At 45.7% G+C, this 7,256-nt stretch overlaps 1 long non-coding RNA gene across 1 annotated transcript; it reads left to right on the top strand.

Moving 5' to 3' along the window:
- Positions 1 to 4,333: 4,333 nt before the first annotated feature.
- LOC118165789 lies at positions 4,334 to 5,579 on the top strand. Its single transcript, XR_004750241.1, has 2 exons — positions 4,334 to 4,457; positions 5,433 to 5,579. It is a non-coding gene; the product is annotated as an uncharacterized LOC118165789 (long non-coding RNA).
- Positions 5,580 to 7,256: the final 1,677 nt, after the last annotated feature.

Raw genomic sequence — 7,256 nt, forward strand, 5'->3', positions numbered from 1 at the left:
GCCCACAGAAGAGGCACTAGCACCGGTAGGGGAAACCTGTAGGCACCTCCTGGGGCTGGGAGATGCCTCCATGCAGGGAGAGGTCCCCTCTCACATGGGCTTTGCAGCAAAGCATCAGCTGAAGAGGGGCTTGTGGGAAGAACTTGATGGGGCCAAGGCTACCCCCAGGTTATTCAGGGCTTAAATAAGAGAAGACCCCCTCTGAACCAGCCCCAAATAGGAAGCAGCAGCTGGCTGGTGGCAGCTTTTCTCATCCTCCTCTTCAGCAGGGCTGTGTCCTAGGCAAACACTTTGGTGTGGTCGCACAGCCTGGGGGACACGCAGAGATGGAGTTGAGAGGTGGGGTTAATCCCAAGACCTCGGGGATGTGGCTGAAAGGGCGATTTGGAGTTGGGCAGTGCACCAGTCAACGTGCTTGGTCTCTGTAGGGTCATTTGGCTTGACTTCCTTCAGTTGCTGAGCAGGTAAGCCTCACGTCAGTGAAGATGACGGTTTATGAACAAGACAGCAGAGCTTTGTCAGGATGCCTTTTCCAGCTGGAGTTAATTTCTGCAGAACTTTGTGTGGAATTTTTCAGCTCACTGGCCCTCGTCACGCCACACTTGCCTCTTCTGTCTCCTCCATTTGGCTGGCGAAGGCCTAGCGCAGTAACCAGAGACATAGCTAAGGATTAATTAATTTAATTTACATTAATTTAATCCAACTTCTGAGACGGAGCCCCAGAGACTGCTTGCAGCGCTTGTGCTAAACGGAGAGTCGGCACCAGCGGCCGGTGGATGAGGGGAGAAGTGCTCCTGGCATGGTGTCTGCAGGATGCTGCCTGCTCCTCCATGTGCAGGGAGCAGAGCCAGCCCCTCACAAGGCTTTTGTGGCTGATGGGTTATTTTCTCCCTCTGCCCAATAGCTCCTGTGGGAGTGGCCAGTGAGGAGGTGTACAAAAGCTTGGCCACACGCAGTAGCTTCAGGATCTGGGGCACCTTTGGGGCGGTCTGGTGCACATTTCCACCTCTGAATCCACACCAGCTGCAAAGAGTGTGCTTGGGCAGGGGGCCTGCTGCCTTTCATTGATCCATGTGGTTCACCACAACAGCATTTCCCTGTTTGATCTCTTCCCGTGTCAGCTTGTCCCCCAGACCGTGGCTTCTGCAGCCACCATCATGGCCCGCAGGCCCAGGCCTGGCTGCAGGCCTGCACCTCTCCGATGTTGGCAGGCAGAGCAGGAAGTCACAAAGTTCAAAGAGCAAAACATGAAGAGGCAGAAAAGTTTGGCCTGTGTCTGAAAACGAAGCTATATTTCCTGGTTCAGTGTCCACCTGGAAGTATTGGATCTTTACTTCATAGTCAGCCTTTGCTTCATTTAGAGGAAAAGGCGTTAACCAAAGGAATGGGAGTAGGTGCTTGGATTTTCAGCTGGAGGAGCTAAGAGCTTACATTCCTCTGACTTTTGCGCACACAAAGGCCTGCTCTTTTCCACAGAAAATCTCAGAGTCTTTAAAATACTAGCATTTATGGTCATTAACTTTGTTACTAATTACTTGTCTTCCATCAGGTGCTGAAAATGCGGTTATGGTTCCACCTTGTGTGGTGTCCAGCACAAGGCAACATCCCTTCCCACTGACCAGGACCCTGCTTTTTTCCATTGCCCAACACCTCAGGTTGCCCTTGCATCAGCTGTGCCATTGCAGTGTCCTGTTTGAAGGGTTTCCATGTGGTCACACACTACAAGCCCCAACTCTCTTCTCCTGCTGCCTTCCTTCTCCACCTCCCCACTTTGGGTCCAGCAGGCCTCACCGCGCAGGACAGCTGTGTGCACACCTCCTGCTGTGAGTGTACTTGCAATGCCCTGATTAGACACCAAAATGAAGGCAAGCAAGGCTGAGCATTGCCAAAATATCCTGTATGCGAGGCATCTACTGTTCTATACCCTGTTTCTTAATCTGTTTCTTAATCCAGGATGCGGGTGATGCACTGAAATTACAGGAGCAGCAGGCAGCTCTGCCCCCAGTACCTCAAGGTACTCTAAATTAATGCTGATAAAACTGGCACCCTCTGCTAATCCCCAAGTAAATGCATGAAAACTGATTAATAAAACAAAGCTTCAAGCTTCAGCAGCTCTTGCATTCAGGTCACTGACCCCATTTTAAATAACCGGCTTTTGTGCTCATCCATGGCTCCTGCTCCCAGGGTGGAGAGGCAGAAGGGACGAGCAGGGCCATGCTTTCCAGCATGGCCTGGCTTGGCTTGGTTTCTCCCAGGCTCTTCTCCCCTGGACAGAAAATATTTCCCATTACATAGTCTTTTAACTAAATCTTCCACTTATGTCCTATTAAATGCTTCCTGATGTTTTGTACTAATGGTCTCATTATTTAGCAGTGACAAAAGAATATATTTTGTTTCCAGGAGAGCCAAAGCCTTATTTTCTTACCATGTTTACCTCACTTGGGAGTTTATTCTAAATGTGGTGCTATTAAGACTGCATAAATTTAAGCCAGGTGTGGTCTATGACATGCTTAGAATGTATATCTTATTTGTTTATACTAGTGAATTGGGCAGGAGGTAAAAAGCGTATTACTTCTGGACACAAACAGAGGGCTTAGCTGTATCTATTTCAGTTGAAGTTAATGAAATATTTCAGCCCAAGGGGCAGAGACCTCTGCCTGAAGGAGCTGCCCTGCCTGCACTAATGCCTTCAGCGTGACGGGTTTGAGGAGCGGGGCGGCAGCTGGGTTAGAAGAGATGGCTGCAGGTCTGCCGCGTGGTGCATCCATTGCACGTCCTGCAGAGCGGCCCCGGTGGTTGAACACTTTGCTGTGATTAAGCCACCAGGAATTTGGAGATCCTACTGACTTCAGTGCTGGGATTTGCCTTTATCCTTTTAAGAGGGCTGTTATTACTATTGTGCTCTTTGCCAGGATGGATTTGGTCAGACGATTGCAGGCTGCCTTCCCATATCAAACAGTTCGTGCTTGCTGCCCATAAGCGGGCACCCTCCGTGCACCGCTTGGCTCCCCCTCAGGGCCAGCCAGAGCTGGTGAGCAGACAGAGCACGGAGAGCCCTCCAAGGGTTAAACACAGATGTTTGCTGGCCAGAGCTTAAGGCCAGAGCTTGCCTTCATCAGCCGTAGTCTCAGCAGAGATGCCCTGCCTTCTAGAAACATTTGAAGGCGTTGCATTATTCCCAAGCATGGGAATTCACAGGCATTTTCATTAGCCTTCATGAGGAGCTGTAAGCTGCAATTTGGATTCTGTGCAAAACCCTCTGAGCACAAAGCCTTGTGCCAAGGGCTAATGTTCGCTCCTGCTGCAGACTGAAGGGTACATTTGCAAGCAACAAAGGAGGAAAAGGCATTCATCTCCTGTGTGGTTTATAGATGCCACTTAGCATCCCAGTCTCTGACTTCCAAGAGCATTCTTGCTTCACTGCAAAGCCTGTGACAGAAAATTGGATTTCTCTGAAGTATGAGGTGTTCAAAACACTCATTGCTTCTGTCTCACTTGAAAAACATCTCCCTCTCAGCCCTGAGATATATTAATATCCTTCCCCTGTCACTTCTCCCAAGTTCAGCTACAATAGGAATGAAATTCAGTGGAAGCTGCAAGCACCAGATCATCCTTGTCAAGAGATGGCAACAAATCTTTATGGAGAAAGTTGTATTTAATCAGCATTTTTTTTTTTTTTTGGAGCATCACAGGCAGTTTTCTTTCCCCCTTCTTCTCTCGCTAAAGTGAAATTAAGTTCATTTCAGAACTGAATAAACCTTCTGTGTTTGCTTAGTCTAGTGTTGACAGGGCAAGCTGAACCAGGGTAAGACTGTGCTGGTCCTCACCTAGAACAAAGAAAATTGACCAGCAGAGCACAGGTCTCTGTGATGGATGGAGCACATCTCCTGCTAGGAAGCCGTGGTGCATCTCACGTTGCTCTGTCAGAAGCAAAATCTAAATTAAGGTGGAGGAGCCGGTGGGTTTCTCTAGCTGAAGAAAGGAGCAGGAAGACTTGCCTCCAGGAGGAGCACAACCGGGAGGGCACTGTGGAATGACCGTAGGATTTGCCAGACTTTCCTTTTATAAACCTGCAAAGTTTGAAAATCAAGTTAAAACCTCTAGCAAGCTGTGAAATTTTACTCAATGGATAAACTTCCGTGCTTGTTTGGGCTATGTTTCCCCTACAGAGAGGGGAAAAGAGAGAAAGGAAAGCTACAGCCTAGGAAAGACCAGTTATAAAGTTGGATTTAATTCCTCTCCAGCAGTTCAGTGGAAAACTCTTGAATAGCTTCAGTCCCAAAAGGTTTAAGTAGGCCATAAGTTCTGCAGCCATCTTGTGGTGTGCAGCTACGCAGGGTGGTGAGAGTCATCTCACAAAACTGGCACCTGAACTCAGGGGGGCAACAACATGGAATAGCTCCTGTGCACATGTGGATCTGCTGAGAAAACTGGGGTGGTGATAAAAGGGGATCTGGGTAAAGAAAAATTATCAGATTCATTAGTGTTTTGTCTCTGCTTTATGCGGTTTTAGCTCATATCCCCACAGTAATATTTGGACTATTTTATAAGATCCAAATTTTGAGTTTCGTATACCATAAACCATTTTGCTTAAATTCTACAATGATAAAATTTTTGCTAGAATGGGAAAAAAAAAGGTGCATAGAGCTGAGTCCTTGTGAAGGATCTTCTTAGGTTTTCTTGGGATACAGAAACGGAGACAGGGAGTAGCCCCCATTCCTTACATCCTTTTTGTCTCTACACTCTCCCTTGTTTCAGGGAATCAGGCCTACCTGAGGGTCACTAAAGTGTTCTTGTTTAGAGCTCTTACAACCCACAAGACTTGTTCTTCCATTTCTTCCCTTCTCCTGGACCCTTCTTCCACTTTAAATTCACTGCCTGCCATGAGATACCTTATGTTTTTCAGCAAGGCTTTGTGTAGTGGTTTTTGGGCTAGCACTGACAGCAAGCCTGTGATATTCAAAACCTCCTAAGGGGCCTGGATGTTATTTCATGGGGAGTCTCTATTACTCAGGATCTATAATAGCCCAGCCCAAGACCTATGTATTTTATTATTTTTATTTATTTATTTATTTATAGGAAATGAAACTATTTTCAGAAAAAAAGAAAAGAAAATAAAAGAAAGATCTGTTCTCTTACTGAAGAGACAAAGTAACATAATCTGCATCCACCCTCAGGGCAAATTTCTACTCTGGACCAGCATGCCGTATCACATGTGGGGCTGTGTGAAGCTCAGGCATGTGGGGAAATGGGGTTGAGACTTGCTTGCCATGCAGGGTGCGTGTAACTCTGCAACCCTGGTGTCCATGTGGCAGACCAGTAGCCATCCCCTCAAGGTTTAAGCTGAAGAAGAATTCAGCAACTTTAGTGAGTATTCAAAACTCTTGGACCAGCTGAATTAATGTGGTATTTCAACCACCACCCCCCTGAAGCTCATGCATGCGTCTTCTTGTACTCGTTATGCCCTGTGCTGATGGAACACAGCAAACAGGCAAAGCCCAGCCATCACGCCGTGACAAGGTCACAGAAAGCCAAGGTGAACCCCACACTCTTACATAAGTGAAATTCAAATTTAGTTTTTGTTTGTTTGTTTGTTTGTTTGTTTTTAAATGAGCCAGTGTTGGAGAATACTTCTGTTCTTTTTCTCTGTCTTGTTTGTCCCACTATACTCATTATTCTGCTTTCCTACATGACATCTGTAGGAGTCCAGCTCCTATCCCAGGGGCACAGCAAATCTTTCCTGGCATGATACAGAAACACTGTTGGAGGACTCTTTAAGCCAGATGGAATTGGTTCAGTTTTAAATAAGTCTGAAGAATAATGCTGTTTGGTTAACATTCAAAACAAAACAAAACCCAAAACTTTTGTTATTTGCTATCAATAGCTCTGTCCCTTTCTCAAATATCACTGCAGGATTTCTATGCTGTATGCAAGACTCTCCCTTACACATAGGGAAAAAATAAATTCTAGTAGGAAGTGTATTTTATTCCAGTCGTGTCCTTCAACTTACTCTAATAAGAAGAATTAATGTTGTGAACAGTGTATGCTGTGGAGTTCAAGGAGTCAGTATGAAATGCCACATAGGCGCAGGTAATTGGGTCCAGGGCACAGGTGACTGCTGAGAACCCGAAGGATAAAGGAGTGTTCGTCCCTGATGCTCACTCCTTCCTGAGCTCCCTTCGTGCCCCACTGGGGCTAGAAAGGAGAAGGGTTCCTTGTTTAGCTGAACAAGAACAAGCAGCCCATGGCTACTGCTTTCCAGCTAAAGTTTTACCCAAACCGGTGGCATAGTATGACACAACTGATCATTGGTTCGCATCACATCAGGACTATGAACCCAGGTGGCCAAAACATGCTCATGCGGCTTGTTTTGCTGCTTTTCCTGTGAGAAAAATAATGTTCGATAGGGTGGCAGCTGGGGGAGGAAATACCTTGAAGCCTTGCATCTACATCACTCAGTCTTCGGCTTTAATCAATCCTCCAAGGGGCTGAGACGAAAGTTAAAACAGCTGGAGCCACAGTTCCAGTGGTATTCCTGAAGGTAATTAAGCTCTCATTTGCAGGATTTTAAAAGTGCCTAACTATATCCTCTGATAATTTCAAAAATTTGGCCACGGTGTCCATTGCAGATGAAGGAAAACCTTTTTTTTTTTTTTTCTTTTTTTTTTTTTTTTTATTTTTTACCCCAAACCTAGCCAGTCCTTAAATGAGAACAACCACCATGACAAGTTTGCATTTGAGGGGAAAAAAAAAGAAATAATTCAATTATTGCAGGAAAATATTGTCTTGGCATCACTTTCCTCTGGGAAACAGCACCTGAAAGGCCCCAGAGATGCTTTTGTGTAGAAAGATGCTGCCATATCGATGAACAGTGGCTTGTAGGGAAACAAGTCTGAGAGACAAGTCTTCAAATTACCCTGCATCTTGTGCTAAGAAAAACAAAAAGTAGCCTCAGGTATTTCTGAAAAGAAAAAAAAAAAAAGATAGAAATACAGTGATAGGGAAGGTGGGAGTTGGAGATGAGGGCTATGAAATGCACTTATTTCAACCTTGTGAAGTACCACAGCATATCAAAACACTTCATTGAAAATCAGGAGAGATGGATTTTGACACAAATGTGTCTTCTGAATCATCTAGATGCACTTCTCCCTGCTGACATTATTCATAGGTGAACTTTGAGAAGTGCTAGCCTCATCAAAATGAAAAACCAGATCACTCCTTCCCAGCTCCAGACAAGCTAAGCTCTGAAGCAAAAT

This window comes from Oxyura jamaicensis, chromosome 4 (genome assembly GCF_011077185.1).
Source record: "Oxyura jamaicensis isolate SHBP4307 breed ruddy duck chromosome 4, BPBGC_Ojam_1.0, whole genome shotgun sequence".
Classification (NCBI taxonomy): domain Eukaryota; kingdom Metazoa; phylum Chordata; class Aves; order Anseriformes; family Anatidae; genus Oxyura; species Oxyura jamaicensis.